Genomic DNA, 24,622 nt, shown 5'->3' on the forward strand with positions numbered 1-24,622 from the left:
TTCCTTAAGCCCCTCAAGAAACCCCACTAAGAAGTGGGTTGTCGAAAGTTGAAATGACTAGATGACTCTGCGGAACAGATTTGGTGTGAAAAGTGTTAGGTAGAGGTTAATTTAGGGATGGAGGAGGCAGGAGTGTTGAAGGAGGATATATAAGTCAAAGAATAAAGGGCACTGAAGAAAAGTCTGAGGGTCATGAGAAGAAACACCATGCCCCTGAATCACCAATCCCCAGAATCAGACACACAGAGGTGTCAGGGTTGAGAAAGTTGTATCATGGCCTCCCTCAGCATCCACTAACCCATGTTGATGGACATAGATGTACATTGTTATGTCTAAGACCCCAAAGCAAACATTGGCTGGGGAAGGCCTAGCTGACCAATCACACTGAAGGGTGTCGCTCTTCATTGTAGTGAGAAGTTATATATAGGGAGGTCAGAGGCAGAGACTCTGGGTTAGGCCATGTCATGCTATCATCATAAGGTAACCAGGAAGACACCGCAGCCAAGAAGAGTTCCAATGTGGTGTGCTTCAGGGGTGAAAGGACGAAAGAAGACCCTTTGTCCACGGAGATACAGAGGCAGTGTGAAGGTAAGATGATTCCATCTATGCTCCCCACGTTCTCCATTGACATTGCTGCCCAAGACCTCTACACTGCCCTTGCCTGCCACAAAAGCCCTCATCAGCCCACATCCCTTTTCATGAAATCTCCCTTCCAATTCAGATGTTATACCTTTTCCTCAAAACTAATACCCTTCTCTTGTCTTTCAAGGCATGGAATATGACCATGAGGGTCAGAAGACCTCTAAAAGGAACCTTGAGAAAGATTATCTGATCATATGCCACTAAGTCGAAGAAGGTGAAGAAAACAAGAAAACCAAACTGTTTTTTCTGTTCCTATGAAGTGAAGAAACTGAATCAAAGCCGAAAAGGGTACCAAAATATGAGGCAGAGTCAAAGAAGGAGGCAGAATCAAAAGAGAAGTTAAGCTCAGCCACCCCAGAATGAGAGACCCTGGAGAAGTATAAACTGGGCAGCCAGTAACTGAATAGAAAAGGTCAGACTCTTTAGAATTGTGTCTCCAGAGGTGTGCTTTCATAGAAATGGCCAACCAGGAAAAGACTGACTCTCACACTAACATAGTAAACTGATGGCTGTGATTAAAATACACATCAAATGGTGAAAAGATGATATTTGTGTGTGTGTGAATTTTCTGATGGGAATGGAGAGAAGGAAACAAAGAGGTGAGCACCTGAGTGGGGAGGGATGTGGGGTCCCAAGAGCTGAGGGAACAGACCCTCATGTCCCCAGTTAGCCAGAGAGTACAGGTCTCGATTGTGTCAGGAGTCTGCACTGAAGGTGAATATCCCTGCTGAACAATTGATCTCAGCAGCAAGGAGTAGTGGTGTGGTGTTACGGACATTGTTTCAGGTGTGGAGTGACATTAGGGTCTAGATTGCTAGAACCCAGATGGAAAGACAGCTCACATGGGGATGGTGTATGTCATATTTCCCCTGAATGAGGCAGGCAGAAATCACCTCCTGGCCACTTACGTCATAACTGGCTTTGTTGCATCACTCACCTATGCTGTCAGCTAATGGTGCGCAAGAGGCACAAAATGCGGATACAACGAATACCCACAATTGGCACTCCCAAAGATTAAAATTATGTTTGGAGTGATGAGACCAAGTATCAGTTAGGCCACTGTTTTCCTAAGAAATTTGTGGGAGCAGTGTGTTCCGAAGGGCAGGGCAGTGGAGTTGGCCCAATCCTGGTGCAGATGACTACAGGATCATGACACACAGATAATGTTTTTTGGTTGGGGGCGCCATGCAGTTTGTGAGATCTTATTTCCCTGACCAGGGATTGAACCGGTTCCCTTTCTAGTGAAAGCATGGAGTCCTAACCACTGGACAGCCAGAGAAGTCAGCACAGAGACTTTTGATAAAATATTAATATAAGAATGTGTAAAAGCTGGTCTTATATTTATCACCATCGCCTAGTATTTCTGAATAACTAAAGTCGTAAAACATTCTTCCCCAATAAACTCTTTATTTAGTACAAGTTCTACAAGTTTTCATGGTTTAAAAAAAATAGCATTGAATATTTAATTTGGTGTTAACTTTAATTTTGAAGTGTTTTAATAGTTTCAAGGAGTAGTCAATCAAATATGGAGATATATAAGGCAGAGTCTCTACCAGAGGAATCCCGTGTGTCTTCAGAAAACATTTTAGAAACAATTAAAACAGAGTTTCACCATCAGCATCAAAAGAGTTGAGTTCCGATTTAAGTCAATGCTAAGGTATCTTTTATCTGAACTGCATCTCCCTAGTTAAATGTTTCTGGCACGTTAACTCCTGAGAGACACAGTTGATGATTCAAAATCAGTCACTGAATGTGATTTAAAATCATTAAGAGTGAAGGAGACCCTAGGTTTGTTGCCCTTTCAAAGGAAGTTGGATTACTATCAACACTTCCTGTGAAAATTAGTCAGGTAAGCAGCTACCAGGATCATATGGACAGAAAGACCTTATAGGTGGGTGCTGTGATTCCAGATCTGTATATATTATCATCATTTAACACTATCACACTTAAATGCCCTGTTGCAGGACTGACTGAAATACTTGCTGATAGGGGAAGGTAACAGATTACTAGGCCTGGAAAGCTGAAAGTGAAAGTGGCTCAGTCGTGTCTGACGGTTGGTGACCCCAAGGACTCTACAGTCCATGGAATACTCCAGGCCAGAGTATTGGAGTGGGTAGCCTTTCCTTACTCCAGGGGATCTTCCCAACCCAAAGATCAAGCCCAGGCATCCCATATTGAAGGCGGATTCTTCACCAGCTGAGCCACCAGGGAAGCCAAAGAATGCTAGAGTGGGTAGCTTATCCCTTCTCCAGCAGAGCTTCCCTACCCAGGAATTGAATTGATGTCTATAGCTTTGCAGGCAGAAACTTTCCCAACTGAGCTATCCGGAAAATCCTGAGGTGGACCAAAAGTGGAGGTTAGAGGGCCTTGTTTCCCTAAAGAAGCGCTGGTATATATTTTAATAACCGTGGATACACTGCCATCTTGCAGAAAGAATTGAGGATGCATAGAGTTTAAAAAGGATCCAAAGACTCTTAGGGTTAAAAGAGAAAAACATAAACACTAAATCATGAGTTGAGAAAGGGCATATCCATTTAGATCAACAATAAATCAATATCAGACGCCTGTAGCTCTCCTGGAAAAGGACAGTATATTGTGATTTAAACATGACATGACCAATTGCAAATGTTGTGTTGTATGGGGGTGTTGGTTTGCTCATTAGCACTCACAAAGAGGAGTAGAAACTCTTTATACTTCCACTTATACGGGGTCACTAGGAATAGATTTCAGCTGACCTCTCTACTGTGGTCATAACAATCTCTATTGATTAATACAATGATTTCCCTAAGACCTTCAACTTTCTCTATGCCTGTGTCCATCCTATCTTCTGTGACTCAGAAACTAGCAACCATCTGAGGCCAGCCTAATGGTCAACTTCCAAGGTACTCTTCTTAATCATTCTCTTGTGTATTAATATGTTCACATTCTCTAGCCACTTGCAGTTCACTACATTTGCAGGGTAGATTTTTGAGTATGTATCTCATGAGAAATGCATGCCAGAGAGGTAAACAGATTAGCAATTAAGAGTGTGATGATATAAAATATTATCAGAAGTTGCATTATCTAAGACTGTAAGGGAGAGAATCACTCTATTCTCCCAAGTATGTCCAAGAATCTGTTTGAAAATATAGTAAAAACCATAAACTAGAGAGTGGATCAGAAGTCAAAGGAACTTAAAAGAGAAGCTTATTTTATCAGTACTCAAAAGGAGCTCTATGTCATTGTATTAAGACCACCCATTTGCATGACACCAAATGCAAAAGCCAAAGCAGTGCCCATGGCCTCATGATGAGTGCACAATACTGCTGTCCCAGAGGCTTCTCTTATTTGGCAGAGGTCAAGAGCAAGTCTATATGCCTAGGGTCAGAATGCATTTGCCCAGGATCACATCCACGTATCAGCGGGAATCAAGTGGGAGACCCCAAACTGTACATCCTCCTGGCCAAGTCCCTCACTCCAGTGCCTTTCCTACAGGCTTGTCACTCATTACTGCCTTGAGATGATCATGATTAAGTTTCACCTCAACATCTCTTCAATTAACTGCCATGGGCAACTAGAAATCTGAATGCAAAAGACTGAAATAGGACCCTTACCTTATACCACATAAAAAAATTAAACTCAAAGTTGATTAAAGATTTAAATGCAAGATCTGAAACTATAAATCAACTATAAGAAAACATCGTGGCACAGTTGTAAACATTGGTCTTAGAAGTGATTTTATGTATGTGACACCGAAAACATAGGCAACCAAAGCAAAAATAGAAAAGGAGGACGACTTCAAAATTAAACTGCCTCCCCCAAAGAACATCAAAAACACATCTACAGTTGAGCTGTAGGAGTTGTTTGTATATTTTTGAGATTAGTTGTTTGTCAGTTGCTTCATTTGCTATTATTTTCTCCCATTCTGAAGGCTGTCTTTTCACCTTGCTGATAGTTTCCTTTGATGTGCAGAAGCTTTTAAGGTTAATTAGGTCCCATTTGCTTATTTTTGCTTTTATTTCCGCTATTCTGGGAGGTGGGTCATAGAGGATCCTGCTGTGATGTATGTCAGAGAGTGTTTTGCCTATGTTCTCCTCTAGGAGTTTTATAGTTTCTGGTCTTATGTTTAGATCTTTAATCCATTTTGAGTTTATTTTTGTGTATGGTGTTAGAAAGTGTTCTAGTTTCATTCTTTTACAAGTGGTTGACCAGTTTTCCCAGCACCACTTGTTAAAGAGATTGTCTTTAATCCATTGTATATTCTTGCCTCTTTGTCAAAGATAAGGTGTCCATATGTGCGTGGATTTATCTCTAGGCTTTCTATTTTGTTCCATTGATCTATATTTCTGTCTTTGTGCCAGTACCATACTGTCTTGATGACTGTGGCTTTGTAGTAGAGCCTGAAGTCAGGTAGGTTGATTCCTCCAGTTCCATTCTTCTTTCTCAAGATCGCTTTGGCTATTCGAGGTTTTTTGTATTTCCATACAAATTGTGAAATTATTTGTTCTAGCTCTGTGAAGAATACTGTTGGTAGCTTGATAGTGATTGCATTGAATCTATAAATTGCTTTGGGTAGTATACTCATTTTCACTATATTGATTCTTCCAATCCATGAACATGGTATATTTCTCCATCTATTAGTGTCCTCTTTGATTTCTTTCACCAGTGTTTTATAGTTAATCTCAAAAATATACAAGCAACTCCTACAGCTCAACTCCAGAAAAATAAATGACCCAATCAAAAAATGGGCCAAAGAACTAAGTAGATATTTCTCCAAAGAAGACAAACAGATGGCTAACAAACACATGAAAAGATGCTCAACATCACTCATTATCAGAGAAATGCAAATCAAGAGCACTATGAGGTACCATTTCACACCAGTCAGAATGGCTGCGATCCAAAAGTCTACAAATAATAAATGTTGGAGAGGGTGTGGAGAAAAGGGAACCCTCTTACATTGTTGGTGGGAATGCAAACTAGTACAGCCACTATGGAGAACAGTGTGGAGATTCCTTAAAAAACTGGAAATAGAACTGCCTTATGATCCAGCAATCCCACTGCTGGGCATACACACTGAGGAAACCAGAAGGGAAAGAGACACGTGTACCCCAATGTTCATCGCAGCACTGTTTATAATAGCCAGGACATGGAAGAAACCCAGATGTCCATCGGCAGATGAATGGATAAGAAAGCTGAGGTACATATACACAATGGAGTATTACTCAGCCATTAAAAGGAATTCATTTGAATCAGTTCTAATGAGGTGGATGAAACTGGAGCCTATTATACAGAGTGAAGTAAGCCAGAAGGAAAAACACCAATACAGTATACTAATGCATATATATGGAGTTTAGAAAGATGATAACAATAACCCTGTGTACGAGACAGCAAAAGAGACACTGATGTATGGTACAATCTTATGGACTCTGTGGGAGAGGGAGAGGGTGGGAAGATTTGGGAGAATGGCATTGAAACATGTAAAATATCATGTATGAAATGAGAAACCAGTCCAGATTCAATGCACGATACTGGATGCTTGGGGCTAGTGCACTGGGACGACCCAGAGGGATGGTATGGGGAGGGAGGAGGGAGGAGGGTTCAGGATGGGGAGCACATGTATACCTGTGATGGATTCATTTTGATATTTGGCAAAACTAATACAATTATGTAAAGTTTAAAAATAAAATAAAATTATAAAATGGCCAAAAAAAAAAAAAAAAACACATCTACATAGAAGCCAAGCTGATGGTTACCAAATGGCAAGTTAGGGCGGGGGGAGGAATTGGGAGTTGGGGATTAACATATATATATATAGACACGGCTATATATTAAATAGATAACCAACAAGAAGTTACTACAAAACGACATGCAACACTGCTAGAAAATCTGTAACAACATAAATGGAAAAAGAATTTGTAAAGGAATAGATATAAGTATGTGTGCCTGTGCAAGCTCAGTTGATCCAGATGTGCCCTACTCTTTGTGACCCTATGGACTGTAGCCTGCTAGGCTCCTCTTTCCATGAGATTCCACAGGAAAGAATACTGGAGAGGCTCGTCATGTACCTCTGAGCATATCTTCCCAACCCAGGGATTGAACCCAAATCTCCTTCATTTCAGGGTGACTCTTTAACAACTGAGCCAAGGGGGAAGCCCAAATACATGTATATGTAAAGCTGAATCACTTTGCTGGATACCTTAAACACAACATGATAAATCAAATATACTCGAATGAAAAAAAAAAAATAAAAAGAATCCATCAACATGTCAAACAATTAGCTCAAAAAACTAATTGGAAAATGCAGAAAGATTTCCAAACTTACTCTCAAAGAAAGATCCACAGGGAACAGGGTATGAAGGGAAAATGATGATTCAAGTCCTTACGTGTGCCCATGGGAGAGGACTCAGAATATAAGGGAGATTACATGGTTGGAGATATGCCCTGGGTGTGAGAGGTTCGAGCCATATATTGGACACACAAGTCCTGGGGTCTGACACAGGGAAGAGAAACACCCTTAGATGGTTGCAGGGCTATGTGGACTAACAGGAGGTCTGTGGTAAGCTGGGACTCTGCCCTGAAGGAGCATGTGCTCAGGGGCTTGCTCCCAAGCCACAATGAAGACGACAGATTGATACCGCATTTGTGGATGCCTGATTTCCTAACAACTGCCAACGCTTACACACACCCTGCTTACTCCCTGTGGCTGATCTGCACTGGAGCAGGGGCTGCCATGACAAGACCGATAGCTGGGATGTGGGAAACAGAGGTGCATCTGGCCCTGGGCTTCATGTGGGTGGAGGAGCCGGGATCCTGCTCATGGAGGGCACTTACACAGGCAGCTATGAGGAGAAGTCCTGATCTCTGAAGGAGGCCGACTGCCACAGCAGATGACCCAGTATGTGCCCAGAGCCCATGAAGGCCTCACCTGCCCAATAGCACACCTCTTCTACAGGGCAGGGATAGCAGAAGCTGGGGGAAGTGATCAGCTGTGAGGGACCAAGAGGTCTCAGACCAGAAGATACGTTTAAGCAGGGCAGGGGACGCTACTGATGGTGATGGCACAGATGGCACATTGGAGGTAGCCTGGATCTCTGTAAGCAGCCTGCCTGGAGATTTGCTCCTTTCGTTATTTTTCTAACCAGAACATGCTCCTCTTGTCCCTCTCTGGCAAAGGTTGCAGTGCTGGTAGAGGGGAGCGTACATACTTGAGAGAACACAGCCAGATCTGGCCTGACATTCAGGGCTTATGCTCCAGAAACTAGGGATCACACCCTGGCCCCAGTAAGACAGTGAAAGCCACTGAGGAAAAGGAAGTCTCGGCCTCACATCTGGCTTCAGGCCTGGTACCACTGAACTACCCAGCCATATGTGCTGGCACACCCTAAGGAAAGATGTGGCTTGTGGTCTATCAAATCCAGCCACCCCCCACCCCATCCCCCCGCTGAATATGGTACAGACTGTACAATGATGCTCCCCGACAAGATCACCCCTTCAAAACCATAATAGATAATTGATGCACTTAAATTCAAAGAGGCAGAGACAAATGGGAGGACAGAAGGACTGGTCTCCACTGAAAGACTGAGAGGAAGTCAGTTCCTGTTGGTCAGTCATGTCTGATTCTCTGTGACACCATGAAGAGCACCACACCAGGCCTCCCTGTCCATCACCAACTTGCGGAATTCACCCAAACCCATGTCCATTGAGTTGGCGATACCATCTAAACATCTCTTCCTCTGTTGTCCCCTTCTCCTCCTGCCCTCAATTTTTCCCAGCATTAGGGTCTTTACCAATGAGTCAGCTCTTCGCATCAGGTGGCCAAATTATTGGAGTTTCAGTTTCAACATCAGTCTTTCCAATGAACACTCAAGACTTATATCCGTTAGGATTAACTGGTTGGATCTCCTTGCAGTCCAAGGGACGCTCAAGAGTCTTCTCCAACACCACAGTTGAAAAGCATCAATTCTTTGGCGCTCAGCTTCTTTATAGTCCAACTCTCAATCCATAGCTGACCACTGGAAAAACCATAGCCATGACTAGACAGACCTTTTTTCCAAAGTAATGTCTCCGCTTTTTATTTTTTATTTTTAATATAAATTTATTTACTTTAATGGGAGGTTATTTACTTCTCATATGATATTGGTTTTACCGTACATCAACCTGAACCTGCCACAGGTGTACATGTGTTCTCCATTCTGTACCCCCTCTCAAATCCCTCCCCGTACCATCCCTCTGGGTCATCCTAGTGATCCAGATCCAAGCATTCTGTATCATGCATCGAACCTGGTTGGCAATTCGTCATATATGATATTATACATGTTTCAATGCCATTCTCCCAAATCACCCCACCCTCTACCACAGAGTCTGCTTTTTAATATACTGTCTTGGTTCTTCAGAACTCTACTTCCAAGGAGTAAGCTCCCTTTATTTCATAGCTGCAGTCACCATCTGCAGTGATTTTGGAGCCCAGAAAGATAAACTCAGCCTCTGTTTCCACTCTTTCCCCATCTACTTCCCATGAAGTGATGGGACCAGATGCCATGATCTTCACTTTCTGAATGTTGAGCTTTAATCCAAATTTTTCTCTCTCTTCTTTCACTTTCATCAAGAGGCTCTTTAGTTCTTCTTCACTTTCAGGCATATCGGTGGTGTCATCTGCATATCTGAGCTTATTGATATTTCTCCTGGCAAACTTGATTCCAGCTTGGGCTTCTCCAGCCCAGCGTTTCTCATGATGCACTCTGCATATAAATTACATAAGCAGAATGACAATATACAGCCTCAATGTATTCTTTTTCGTACTTGGAACCAGTCTGTTGTTCCATGTCCACTTCTAACTGTTGCTTCCTGACCTGCATAGAGGTTTCTCAAGAGGCAGGTCAGGTGATCTGGTATTCTCATCTCTTTCAGAATTTTCCACAGTTTACTGTGATACACACAGGCTTTGGCATAGTCAATAAAACAGAAATAGATATTTTTATGGAAATCTTGCTTTTTCCATGATCCAGCGGATGTTGGAAATTTGATCTCTGATTCCTCTGCCTTTTCTGTAAGCAGTGTGAACATCTGGAAGTTCATGATTCACATATTGCTGAAGCCTGCTTTGGAGAATTTTAAGAATTACTTTACTGGCATGTGAGATGAGTGCAATTGTGTGGTAGATGTTCATTGTTTGGCCTTGCCTTTCTAGGGGATTGGAGTGAAAACTGACCTTTTCCAGTCCTGTGGCCACTGCTGAGTTTTCCAACTTAGCTGGCATATTGAGTGCAGCATTTTCACTGCATCATCTTTCAGGATTTGAAATAGCTCAACTGGAATTCCATCACCTCCACTAGCCTTGTTAATAGTGATGCTTTCTAAGGCCCACTTGACTTCACATTGCAGGATGTCTGGCCCTAGGTGTGTGATCACACCATCATGATTATCTGGGTCATGAAGGTTTTTTTTGTACAGTTTTTCTGGGTATACTTACCGCCTTTTCTTAATATCTTCTGCCTCTGTTAGGTCCATACTATTTCTGTCCTTTATTGAGCCCATCTTTGCATGGAATGTTCCCTTGGTATGTGAATTTTCTGAAGAGATGTCTAGTCTTTTCCATTCCGTTGTTTTCCTCTATGTCTTTGCATTGAAAACTGAGGAATGCTTTCTTATCTCTTCTTGCTCTTCTTTGGAACTGTGCATTCAGATGCTTATATCTTTCCTTTTCTCCTGTGCTTTTCATTTCTCTTCTTTTCAAAACTATTTGTAAGGCCTCCCCAGACAGCCGTTTTACTTTTGGCCTTTCTTTTCCATGGGGATGGTCTTGATCACTGTCTCCTGTAAAATGTCACGAATCTCTGTCCATACTTCATCAGGCACTGTATCTGTCAGGTCTAGTCCCTTAAATCTATTTCTCACTTCCACTGTATAATCATAAGGGATTGGATTTATGTCATCCCTGTATGGTCTAGCGGGTTTCCCTAATTTATTCAATTTAAATCTGAATTTAGCAATAAGGAGCTCATGATCTGAGCCACAGTCAGCTCCCAGTCTTGTTGTGCTGACTGTATAGAGCTTCTTCATCTTTGGCTGCAAATGATATAATCAATCTGATTTCAGTGTTGTCCAACTGGTGAAGTCCATGTGTAGAGTCTTTTCTTGTGTTGTTGGAAGAGGGTGTTTGCTATGACCAGTGTGTTCTCTTTGCAAAACTCTATTAGCCTTTGCCCTGCATCATTCCATACTCCAAAGCCAAATTTTCCTGTTACTCCAGGTGTTTCTTGACTTCCTAATTTTGCATTCCAGGCCACTATAATGAAAAGGACATTTTTTTGGGTGTTAGTTCTAAAAGGTCTTGTCGGTCTTCATAGAACCGTTCAACTTCAACTTCTTCATCCTTACTTCTTGGGGCATAGACTTGCATTACTGTGATATTGAGTGGTTTGCCTTGGAAATGAACAGGGATCATTTTATAGTTTTTGAGATTGCATCCAGCTACTGCATTTTGGACTCTTTCGTTGACCATGATGGCTACTCCATTTCTTCTGAGGGATTCCTGCCTGCCGTAGTGGATAGAATGGACATTTGAGTTACGTTCACCCGTTCCATTCCATTTTAGTTCACTGATTACTAGAATGTTGATGATAAATCTTGCCATTTCCTGTTTGACCACTTCCAATTTGTCTTGATTCTTGGACTTAACATTCCAGGTTCCTATGCTCTATTTCTCTTTATAGCATTGGACCTTTCTTCTGTCACCAGTCACATCCACAACTGGGTATTGTTTTTGCTTTGGCTCAATCCCTTCATTCTTTCTGGAGTTATTTCTCCACCGATCTCCAGTAGCATATTGGGCACCTACTGACCTGGGGAGTTCCTTTTTCAGTATCCTATCATTTTGCCTTTTCATACTCTTCATGTGGATCTCAAGGCAAGAATACTGAAATGGTTTGCCCTTCCCTTCTCCAGTGGACCACATTCTGTCAGACCTCTCCACCATGACCCACCCAATTTGGGAGGCCCCACATGGCCTGGCTTAGTTTCATTGAGTTAGACAAGGCTGTCGATCTAGTTTGATTAGATTGATTAGATTTCTGTAATTCTGGTTTCAGTGTGTCTGCCTTCTTATGCTGTCTTGCAAAACCTACCGTCTTAGGTGGGTTTCTCTTACCTTGGACGTGGGGTATCACTTCATGGCTGATCCAGCAACGTGCACCCACTGCTCCTTACCTTTGATGAGGTATATCTCCTTACTGCCACCACTCCTGACCTTGAACCTGGAATAGCTCCTCTAGTCCCTCCTTTGCCCATGCAGCCAGCACTCCATGGACCTGTGGTATCAGTCCTGATTATTCACTAGAAGGACTGATGTTGAAGCTGCAACTCCAGTACTTTCTCCACCTGATGCAAAGAACTGTCTCAGTGGAAAAGATCCTGATGCTAGGAAGGAATGAAGGCCAAGGAGAAGGGGAAGAGAGAGGATGAGATGGTTGGATGGCATCAGGGATTCGATTGACTTGAGTTTCAGCAAGCTCTGGGAGTTGGTGATGGACAAGGAATCCTGGTGTGCTGCAGTCCATGGGGTTGCACACAGTCGGACACAACTGAGCAAATGAAATGAACTGATTGCAATAGGGAGAATGCTTTGAACACAAGTTCTTAACATGTCTCAAAATGGAACAGAAAATGGTATTTCGTTAACATGGAAGATAAGGAGGGTGCGCAGCAACTATGTGTGTAAGTTTGTGTATGTGTGTGTGTGTGTGTGTGTGTGTGTGTGTGAGATGGGGAAAGATGTGGGATGGATGAACAGACATCACGATGGAGCAGTTTGACAGGAAGTGTTTCTTTCTGTAGTGAGCTGATTCTTAGAAGGGGCTGTTAAAGGAGTCAGAAATGTCTGACTCTTAGTGCTTGCTCAAGCGAGGGGGAAAGCTGAGGTTCAGAGGAGAGAAGCATGGCTAAAGTTTAGCCAAGCCTAGTCAGTGGGTATGTTATGGATGACTGTGAGCACTTGGCCAGTCTCTGCTGTTGTTTAAGAGAGGCCAAGTCAGCCCTTAGACAGTATTGTTGTTATCAAAATTGCAAATCCATGTGCTTGATGCAGAATGTGGCCCATCAAAACTAAATCTTACAGTTTGGAACAGGGAAAGGTTTATTGCAGATTCATAGAAGGATGTGGGTGGCTCTTGCCCTAAGAACCCAAAGTTACTGAACGTTTTCAGTTAAGTACATTTATTTTCTTTTCTTTTTTTTAATTTAATTTTACTTTTAAACATTACAATATTGTATTAGTTTTGCCAAATATTGAAATGAATCCAACACAGATATACCTGTGTTCCCCATCCTGAACCCTCCTGCCTCCTCCCTCACCATACCCTCCATCTGTGTCGTCCCAGTGCACCAGCTCCATGCATCCAGTATCGTGCATTGAACCTGGACTGGCAACTCGTTTCATACATGATATTATACATGTTTCAATGCCATTCTCCCAAATCTCCCCACCCTCTCCCTCTCCCACAGGGTCCATAAGACTGATCTATACATCAGTGTCTCTTTTGCTGTCTCGTACACAGGGTTATTGTTACCACCCTTCTAAATTCCATATATATGTGTTAGTATACTCTATTGGTGTTTTTCTTTCTGGCTTATTTCACTCTGTATGATAGTTTCCATTTTCATCCACATCATTAGAACTGATTCAAATGTATTCTTTATAATGGCTGAGTAATACTCCATTTTGTACATGTATCACAACTTTCTTATCCATTCATCTGCTGATGGACATCTAGGTTGCTTCCATGTCCTGGCTATTATAAACAGTGCTGCGATGAACATTGGGGTACACATGCAAATGTTAGAGAGAGTTGTGGTAAGTTGTTGCAGATTTCTTGGTGTCACATCCTTTGTGCTTAAAATTAGGTCATGGTCAGGTATAATGTTCCTAACTACCTCTACCAGATGAATGTTATTCTCTGTCATTCTTGCCCTGTCAAGAGAGGGCAAAGTCTCAAGGCACAATTTTCACCTTGAAATGTCCCATCCTGGATAAGCAGAAACAGATCTCATTTGGCAGCTCCTTCTGGGCAAGTTTCCCACATTCTGTCCAGCTCTCATCCTTAATGGAGCCAGGCACCCAACCCAATAGGTCCTGTCTTCTCAGGCTGTCCAAGTGAGGAGACCAGTTCTCAGAGACTGAGGCCCAGGAAGATGGCCACTGCTAGAAGGTTGCAGAGACATGGATGTGGGAGAGGTTCACTGCTCCTCAAGGCCTGGGCCAAGGCTACTGGAGGGCCTCAGTGAGGGCTCTGGAGTACTACAGGATGTCGTCCCCAGTCTATTACCTGGGACCTCCAGCTCACCCAATGGCCCAAGGCTGGGAGATCTCCAGGCCCTCCAAAAGAGTGTTTAAATCTGCCTCTTCTCTCACTTTCCAGCGGTGACCACCACACCACCCTTCCTTAATCACTTCCCCAGTACTCCCTTCTTGACAGTTACTTGGGGGCAGGGCCCACTGTGTTGCTGATCAGTAGCTGAGCAGGACAATGAATGGTCACTCATTGACAGTTGGCTGCATGTGAATGGGGCCATTTGAGGCACCAAGCAAGGCTGAGCTAAATCTGTGGCCTAGTACAGGATGGGTTGAAATGAAGCACATCAATGGCTAACTTCATAGGGCTATGCTCACACTGCTCATTTACATTGTGAATAGAATAAGCATCACTGTTACGTTAAGATTTGTCAAAGTAGTTCTCTAGGTGGGATGGCTTTGACATTCTTGTTGGCTTTGAAATATTAGCTATAATATAGGCAGCACATGCAATCATGGGGCAGCTGTTAGAGGGGCATACAGATAAGCACTGCTGACTGGCATGCCTGGGAATACAATGAAAAGAAAGATGTACAAAAGTTAAACAAGCGTGCGAAATCAAAATCTGCGGTGGGAAAGGAGTCAGTCAAAAAGATTAAAGCACACTGGACCCAACGTACCCTTATGGAACAGAGCAGCATGAGCACAGCCATTAGCAGGTAGCCATTGCTTTGCCGTATTACTCCACATCCTGTTACTAAGCAACAGGCCTGTGCAGCATTTGGACAGTGCATCGCTCCACCCTGCCAATAAGAAACCAACTATCAGTGAGATACCTACTGGTACTTCTCCTGCTCAGCTATTGCTCAGCTCCATATTGGGCCTTAACTGATGATAACTGTCAATGAGGGACCACTGGGGAAGTGATTCAGTCAAGAGACAATGGTGCCTTGGTCATCTGACTCTTGCCTTTGGACACGTTATTTTTTTTTTTTTTTAATCGGGAATATATTTCTGGTAGATGGGGCAGGTTGAGTTTCCCTACTCAATATGAGTTGAAGTTTCCCCAACAATATTAGTGAAGGAGACATTTATGACTCTTTGCTCTGATGTGTACTTTTATGGAGACGGTGTACAGACCTTGGGGCAACAGACTGAGGATTCACCAAGTCTTGGGGTCTCTAAAGCTCATTGGAGTAGCAGAAACATCCAACCTGTTCTTAATTACCTTTTTCCATGTTAAATTCTTGCTCTTAAATTCCTTAAGCCCCTCAAGAACCCCCCTTAGGAAGAGGGTGGTCGAAAGATGAAATGACTATTTGGAGTGAGAAGTGTTTGGTAGAGGTTCATACAGGGATGGAGGAGGCAGGAGTGTTGAAGGGGGACATATAAGTCAAAGAATAAAGGGCACTGAAGGAAAGTCTGAGGGTCATGAGAAGAAACACCATGCCCCTGAATCATCACTCCCCAGAATCAGACACACAGAGGTGTCAAGGGTGAGAAAGTTGTATCATGGCCTCCCTCAGCATCCACTAACCCATGTTGATGGGCACAGTGGTACATTGTGATGTGTAAGACCCCAAAGCCACCATTGGCTGGGGCAGTGCCTAGCTGACCAATCAGATTGAAGGGTGTGGCTCCTCATTGTCCTGAGAAGGTATATATAGGGAGGTCAGAGGCAGAGATTCTGGGTTAGTCCATTTCATGCTATCATCATAAGGTAACCAGGAAGCCACGGCAGCCAAAAAGAGTTCCAATGCAGTTTGCTTCAAGGGTGAAAGGACGAAAGAAGACCCTTTGTCCACAGAAATACAGAGGCAGTGTGGAGGTAAGATGATTCCATCTATGCTCCCCAAGTTCTCCATTGACTTTGTTTCCCAAGCCCTCTACACTGCCCTTTCCTGCCACAAAAGTCCTCAACAGCCCACATCCCTCTTCATGATATCTCCCTTCCAACTAAGATGTTATACCCTTTCCTCAAAACTAATACCCTTCTCTTGTCTTTCAAGGCACGGAATATGACCATGAGGGTCAGGAGACCTCTAAAAGGAACCTTAAGAAAGAAAATCCTGTCACATGCCACTCAGTCGAAGAAGGTTAAGAAAACAAGAAAACCAAACTGTTTTTTCTGTTCCTGTCCACGTAAGAAACTGAATCAAAGCCAAAAAGGGCACCAAAATATAAGGCAGAGTCAAAGAAGGAGGCAGAATCAAAACAGAAGGTAAGCTCAGCCACCCCAGAATGAGAGACCGTGGAGAAGTAAAACCTGGGCAGCCAGTATCTGTATAGAAAAGGTCATACAATTTAGAATTGTGTCTCCAGAGGTCTGCTTTCTAAAGAATTGGCCAACCAGGAAAAGACTGACTCTCACACTAACATAGTAAACTGATGGCTGCGATTAAAATACACATCAAATGGTGAAAAGATGATATTTGTGTGTGAGTGAATTTTCTGATGGGAAGGGAGGGAAGGAAGCAAAGAGCTGGGCACCTGACTGGGGAGGGAGGTGGGTTCCCAAGAGCTGAGGGAACAGACCCTGAGGTCTCCAGTTAGCCAGAGAGTAGAGATCTCGCCTGGGTCAGGAGTCTGCACTGAAGGTGAATATCACTGCTTAACAATTGATCTCAGCGACAAGGAGTAGTGGTGTGGTGTTACTGCCACTGTTTGGGGTGTGGAGTGACATTAGGGTCTAGATTGCCCAAACCCAGTTGGGAAGAGGGCTTCACATGGCTTTGGTGAATGTCATACTTCCCCTGAGTGAGGCAGGCAGAAATCACCTCCTGGCCACTTACGTCATAACGGACTTTGTTGCATCACTCACCTGTGCTGTCAGCTAAAGGCGCTCAGGAGGCATAAAATGCTGATACAACTAAAACCCACAATTAGCACTCCCAAATATTAAAATAATGTTTGGAGGGATCAGAACAAATATCAATTAGGCCACTTTTATCCTAAGATATTTGTGGGAGCAGTGTGTTCCCAAACGCAGGGCAGTGGAGGTGGCCCAATCCTGGTGCAGATGACTAACAGAATCACGACACACAGAAAATATTTTGGGGTTGGGGGGCACCATGGAGTTTGTGGGATCTTAGTTCCCTGACTAAGGATTGAACCAGTTCCCCTTCTTGTGAAAGCATGGAGTCCTAACCACTGGACAGCCAGAGAAGTCAGGACAGTGATTTTTGATAGATGTAGTAATATAAGACTGTGTAAAAGCTGGTTTTATATTTATCACCATCCCCTAGTATTTCTAAATAACTGCAGTCATTAAACATTATTCCCCAAAAAACTCTTTTGTTAGTCCACTTTCTACAAATTTTTGTGGTTTAAAATGAAGAGTATCGAATATTTAATTTGGTGTTAACTTAGATTTGAAGTGTTTGTTTGAATAGTTTCAAGCAGTAGTCAATCAAATATGGAGATATATAAGGCAAAGTCTCTACCAAGGGAATCCCGTGTGTTTTCAGAAAGCATTTTAGGAACAATTAAAACAGAGTTTCACCATCAGCATCAAAATGGTTGAGTTCAGATTTTACGTCAATGCTAGGTATCTTTTTTCTGGACTGCAGCTCCCTAGTTAAATCTTTCTGGCACTTTAACTCCTGAGAGATACAGATGATGATTCAAAGTCAGTCACTGAATTTGATTTAAAATCATTAAGAGTGAAGGAGACCCTGTGTTTGTTGTCCTTTCAAAGGAAGTGGGAGAACTATCAACCCTGCCTGTGAAAATTAGTCAGGTAAGCAGCTACCAGGATCATATGGACAGAGAGCCCTGATAGGTGGGTGCTGTGATTCCAGATCTGTATATATTATCACCATTTAACACTATCACACTTTTATGGCCTGTTGTAGGACTGACTGAAACATTTGCTTTTAGGGGAAGGTAACTGATTACTAGGCCTGAAGAGCTGAAAGTGGAAGTTGCTCAGTCGTGTCCGAAGGTTGGTACCCCATGGACTATACAGCCATGGAATACTCCAGGCCAGAGTAGTGGAGTGGATAGCCTTTGCTTACTCCAGGGGATCTTCCCAACCCAGGGATCAAGCCCAGGCATCCCACATTGAAGGCAGATTCTTCACCAGCTGAGCCACCAGGGAAGCCAAAGAATGCTAGAGTGGGTAGCTTGTCCCTTCTCCAGCAGTCTTTCCCTACCGAGGATTTGAACTGATGTCTTCAGCTTTGCAGGCTGAATCTTTCCCAACTGAGCTATTAGGAAAGTCCTGAGGGGGAACAAGAGTGGAGGTTATAGGGCCTTGTTTCCCTTAAGTAGCACTGGTATATATTTTAATAGCCGTGGATATACTGCCACACTGCAGAAAGAACTCAGGATGCATAGAGTTTAAAAAGGATCCAAAGACTCTTAGTGGTAAAAGAGAAAAACAAACACTAAGTCATGAGTTGAGAAAGGGTATATCCATTTAGATCAACAACGATCAATCAATATCAGACGCCTGTAGCTCTCCTTGAAAAGGACAGTATATTGTGATTCAAACATGACAAGTCCTATTGCAAACGCTGTGTTGTATGGGAGTGGCGGTTTGGTCATTAGCACTCACAAAGAGTAGTAGAAACTCTTTATACTTCCACTTATACAGGTTCGCTATGAATAGACTCCAACTGACCCTTCTAGCTGTGGTCATAAAAACCTCTATTGACTGATATAATGATTTCCCTAAGACCTTCTCCTTTCCTCTATGCCTGTGTCCATCCTATCTTCTGTGACTCAGAAACTAGCAACCAGCTGAAGCCTGCTGAATGGTCACCTCCCAAGAAAATGTTCTTAATCATTCTCTTGGTATTACTATTTTCACATTCTCTAATCACTTACAGTTCATTAAATGCAGTTTGTAGGATAGATTTTTGATTATGTATCTTATCAGAAATGCATGTCTGACAGGTAAATGGATTAGAAATCAACAGTGTGGTGATATAAAATATTATCAGAAGTTGGATTATCTACGACTGTAAGGGAGAGAATCACTCTCTTCTGCCAAGGATGTCCAAGAATCTGTTTGAAAATATAGTAAAAACCATAAACTAGAGAGTGGATCAGAAGGCAAAGGAACTTAAATGAGAAGCTTATTTTATCAGTAGTCAGAGGAACTCTATGTTTTTCTATTAAGACCACACATTTGCATGACACCAAATGCAAAACCAAAGCAGTGCCCATGGACTCATGATGAGTGCACAATACTTCTGGCCCAGAGGCTTCTCTTGATTGGCAGAGGTCAAGAGCAAGTCTATGTGCCTAGGGTCAGAACGCATCTGCCCAGGATCACATCCACGTATCAGCGGGAATGAAGTGGGAGTCGCCAAACTGTACTAGCTTCTGGCCAAGTCCCTCACTCCAGTGCCTTTCCTACAGGCTTGTCACTCATTACTGCCTTGAGATGATCATGATTAAGTTTCACCTCCCCATCTCTTCAATTAACTGCCATGGGCAACTAGAAATCTGAATGCAAAAGATTGTAATAGGATCCTTACCTTATACCACATAAAAAATTAAAATCAGAGTTGAATAAAGATTTAAATGAAAGATCTCAAACTATAAATCATCTAGAAGAAAACATCCAGGAGAAGTTGTAAACATTGGTCTCAGAAATGATTTTATGTATGTGACACCAAAAACATAGGCAACAAAAGCAAATATAGAAAAGTAAGACGACTTCAAACGATTAAACTGCCTCCCCCAAAGAACAACAGAAACACATCTACTTAGAAGCTTAACTGATGGTTATCAAATGGCAAATTGGGTCGTGGGTAGGAATTGTGAGTTGGGGATTAACATCTATATACACACCACTATATATAAAATAGATAAACAATAAGGACCTACTACAAAACCACAGGCCACTCTGCTAGAAATTCTGTAACAACATAAATGGAAAAATAATTTGTAAAGGAATAGATATATGTATGTGTGCCTGTGCAAGCTCAGTTGATTCATATGTGCCCTACTCTTTGTAATGCTATGGACTGTAGCCTGCTAGGCTCCTCTGTCCATGAGATTCTCCAGGCCAGAATACTGAAGAAGCTCATCTTGTCCCTCTGAACATATCTTCCCAACCCAGGGAATGAACCCAAATCTCCTTCATTGCAGGGTGATTCTTTAACAACTGAGCTAAGTGAGAAGCCCAAATACATGTATATGTGCAGCTTTACTTTATGGTGATATGAATCACTTTACTGGGCACCTGAAACACAACATGGTAAATCAAATATACTCGAATAAAAAAAAATAAAAAGAATCCATCAACATGTCAAACAATTAGCTCAAAAAACTAATTGGAAAATGCAGAAAGATTCTCAAACTTACTCTCAAAGAAAGATCCACAGGGAACAGGGTATGAAGGGAAAAGGATGATTCAAGTCCTGACGTGTGCCCATGGGAGAGGACTCAGAATATAAGGGAGATTACACGGTTGGAGATATGCCCTGGGTGTGAGTGGTTCGAGCCATATATTGGACACACAAGTCCTGGGGTCTGCATAGGGAAGAGAAACACCCTTAGATGGTTGCAGGGCTATGTGGACTAACAGGAGGTCTGTGGAAAGCCCGGAATCCCCCCTCCAGGAGCATGTGCTCAGGGGTTTGCTCCCAAGCCACAATGAAGAGGAGAGATTGAGACCGCATTTGTGGATGCCTGTTTTCCCAACAACTGCCCACACTTACACACACCTTGCTTACTCCGTGTGGCTGATCTGCACTGGAGCAGGGGCTGCCATGACCAGGAAGACAGCTTGGATGTGGGAAACAGAGGTGCATCTGGCCCAGGTCAGCATGCGCGTGGAAGAGCTGGGGTCATGCTCTTGGAGGGCACTTACATAGGCAGTGTATCAGGAGAAGTCCTGATCTCTGATGGAGGCCAGACTGCCACAGTAGATGACCCAGTATGTGCCCAGAGGCTATGAGGACCTCACCTGCCCAATAACACCCCTCTTCAACAGGGCAGGGATAGCAGAACCTGGGAGAAGTGATCAGCTGTGAGGGACCAAGAGGTCTCAGACAAGAAGGTATGTTTAAGCAGGGCAGGAGACGCTACTGATGGTGATGGTACACATGGCACGTGGGAGGTAGCCTGGATCTCTCTAAGCAGCCAGCCATCAGATTTGTTCTTTTTGTTATTTTTCTAACCAGAACATGCTCCTCTTGTCCCTCTGTGGCTAGGGTTGCAGTGCTGGGAGAGGGGAGCTTACATACTTCAGGGAACACAGCCAGATCTGGCCTGACATTCAGGGCTTCTGCTCCAGAAACTTGGGATCCCTCCCTGCCACATATAGGACAGTGAAAGCCACTGAGGAAAAGGAAGTCTCTGCCTCACATCTGGCTTCAGACCTGGTACCAGTGAACGTCCCAGAAATAGGTGCTGGCACACTGTAAGGAAAGATGTGACTTGTGGTCCATCAAATCCATCCCCAACCCCACCCACAGCCCCTGCTAACTATGGTACAGACTGTACAGTGATGCTCTACAACAATATCACCCCTTCAAGACCATAATAGATAATTGATGCACTGAAATTCAGAGAGGCAGAGACAAATGGGAAGGCAGAAGGACTGGTCTCCACTGAAAGACTGAAAGGAAGTCAGTTCAGTTTGTCAGTCGTGTCTGATTCTTTACGACATCATGAACCGCAGCACACCAGGGCTCCCTGTCCATCACGAACTCGCAGAGTCCACCCAAACCCATGTCCATGGAGGTGGTGATGCCATCTAACCATCTCTTCCTCTATCTTCCCCTTCTCCTCCTCCCTCAATAGTTCCCAGCATCAGGGTCTTTACCAATGAGTCAGCTCTTCGCATCAGGTGGCCAAAATATTTGAGTTTAAGTTTCAACATCAGTCTTTCCAATGAACACTCACGACTGATATCCTTTAGGATGGACTGGTTGGATCTCCTTGCAGTCCAAGGGATTCTCAAGAGTCTTCTCCAACACCACAGTTCAAAAGCATCAATTGTTTGGTGCTCAGCTTTTTTATAGTCCAACTCTCAATCCATACCTGAATACTAGAAAAACCATAGCCTTGACTAGACAGTCCTTTTTTGCCAAAGTAATGTCTCTGCTTTTTATTTTTAATATAAAGTTATTTATTTTAATGGGAGGTTAATTACTTTACATATGGTATTGGTTTTGCCATACATCAACCTGAACCTGCCACAGGTGCACATGTGTTCCCCATCCTGTACCCCCTCCCACCTCCCTCCCCATATAATCACTTTGGGTCATCCCAGTGCACCAGCCCCAAGCATCCTGTATCATGCATCGAACCTGGACTGGTGATTCGTTTCATATATGATATTATACATGTTTCAATGCCATTCTCCCAAATCACCCCACCCTCTCCCACAGAGTCTCTGCTTTTTAATATGCTGTCTAGGTTAGTCATAACTCTACTTCCAAGGAGTAAGCTTACTTTAATTTCATGGCTGCAGTCACCATCTGCAGTGATTTTGGAGCCCAGAAAAATAAACTCAGCCACTGTTTCCACTGTTTCCCCATCTACTTCCCATGAAGTGATGGGACCAGGTACCATGATCTTCGCTTTCTGAATGTTGAGTTTTAAGAAAACTTTTTCACTCTCTTCTTTCATTTTCATCGGGAGGCTCTTTAGTTCTTCTTCACTTTCTGCCTTAACGGTGGTGTCATTTGCATATCTGAGCTTATTGATATTTCTCCCAGCAATCTTGATTCCAGCTTGTGGTTCCTCCAGCCGAGCATTTCTCATGATGCACTCTGCATATAAATTACATAAGCAGAGTGACAATATACAGCCTTGATGTACTCTTTTTCCTTCTTGGAAGCAGTCTGTTTTTCCATGTCCAGTTCTAACTGTTGCTTCCTGACCTGCATAGAGGTTTTTCAAGAGGCAGGTCAGGTGGTCTGCTATTCCCATCTCTTTCAGAATGTTCCACAGTTTACTCTGATCCACACAGTCAAAGGCTTTGGCATAGTCAATAAAGTAGAAATAAATATATTTATGGAACTATCTTGGTTTTCCCATGATCCAGCAGATGTTGGCAATTTGATCTCTGATTCCTCTGTCTTTTTTATAACCAGCTTAAAAATCTGGAATTTCACGATTCATATATTGCTGAAGCCTGCTTTGGAGTATTTCAAGAATTACTTTACTGGCATGTGACATGAGTGAAATTGTGCGGTAGTTTGAGCATTCTTTGGTGTTGTCTTTCTTGGGGATTGGAGTGAAAACTGATCTTTTCCGGTCCTGTGGCCACTGCTTAATTTTCCAAATTAGGTGGCATATTGAGTGCAGCACTTTCACTGCATTATCTTTCAGGATTTGAAATAGCTCAACTGAAATTCCATCACCGCCTTGTTGGTAGTGATGCTTTCTAAGGCCCACTTGACTTCACATTCCAGGATGTCTGGCCCTAGGTGTGTGCTCACACCATCATGATTATCTGGGTCATGAAGATTTTTTTTTTGCACAGCTCTTCTGGGTAGTCTTACCACCTCGTCTTAATATCCTCTGCTTCTGTTAGGTCCATACCATTTCTGTCCTTTATGGAGCCCATCTTTGCATGAAAAGATCACTTGGTATCTCGAATTTTTTGAAGAGATGTCTAGACTTTCCCATTCCCTTGTTTTCCTCTATTTCTTTGCACTGATCACTGAGAAAGGATTTTTAATCTCCTCTTGCTATTCTTTGGAACTCTGCATTCAGATGCTTATATCTTTTCTTTTCTCCTGTGCTTTTCACTTCTCTTCTTTTCACAACTACTTGTAAGGCCTCCCCAGATAGCCCTTTTGCTTTCTGGCATTTCTTTTCCACGGGGATGATCTTGATCCCTGTCTGCTGTACAATGTCATGAACCTCCGTCCATAGTTCTTCAGGCATTGTTATCTGTCAGGTCTAGTCCCTTAAATAATCTGCTGATGTCCATGTGTGGAGTCTTTTCTTCTGTTGTTGGAAGAGGTGTTTGCTGTGACCAGTGTGTTCTTTTTGCAAAACTCTGTTAGCCTTTGCCCTGCTTCATTCCATACTCCATAGCCAATTTTTCTGTTACTCCAGCTGTTTCTTGAATTCCTACTTTTGCATTCCAGTCCACTATAATGAAAAGGACATCTTTTTGGGTGTTAGTTCTAAAAGGTCTTGTCGGTCTTCATAGAACTGTTCAACTTCAACTTCCTCATCGTTACTTCTTGGGGCATAGACTTGGGTTACTCTGATATTGAATGGTTTGCCTTGGAAATAAACAGAGGTCATTCTATAGTTTTTGAGATTGCATCCAGCTACTGCAATTTGGACTCTTTTGTTGACCATGATGGCTACTCCATTTCTTCTGAGGGATACCTGCCCGCCATAGTAGATAGAATGGTCATCTGAGTTAAATTCACCCATTCCAGTCCATTTTAGTTCACGGATTCCTAGAATGTTGACGTTCACTTTTGCCATCTCCTGTTTGACCACTTCCAATTTGCCTTGATTCATGGACTTACCAATCCAGGTTCCTATGGTATAACGCTTTTATAGCATTGGACATTTCTTCTGTCACCAGTCACATCCACAACTGGGTATTGTTTTTGCTTTGGCTCAATCCCTTCATTCTTTCTGGAGTTATTTCTCCACCGATCTCCAGTAGCATATTGGGCACCTACTGACCTGGGGAGTTCCTCGTTCAGTATCCTATCATTTTGCCTTTTCATACTGTTCATGAGGATCTCAAGGCAAGAATACCGAAATGAATTGCCCTCC

This window comes from Bos indicus, unplaced genomic scaffold, assembly GCF_029378745.1.
Source record: "Bos indicus isolate NIAB-ARS_2022 breed Sahiwal x Tharparkar unplaced genomic scaffold, NIAB-ARS_B.indTharparkar_mat_pri_1.0 scaffold_63, whole genome shotgun sequence".
Lineage (NCBI taxonomy): Eukaryota > Metazoa > Chordata > Mammalia > Artiodactyla > Bovidae > Bos > Bos indicus.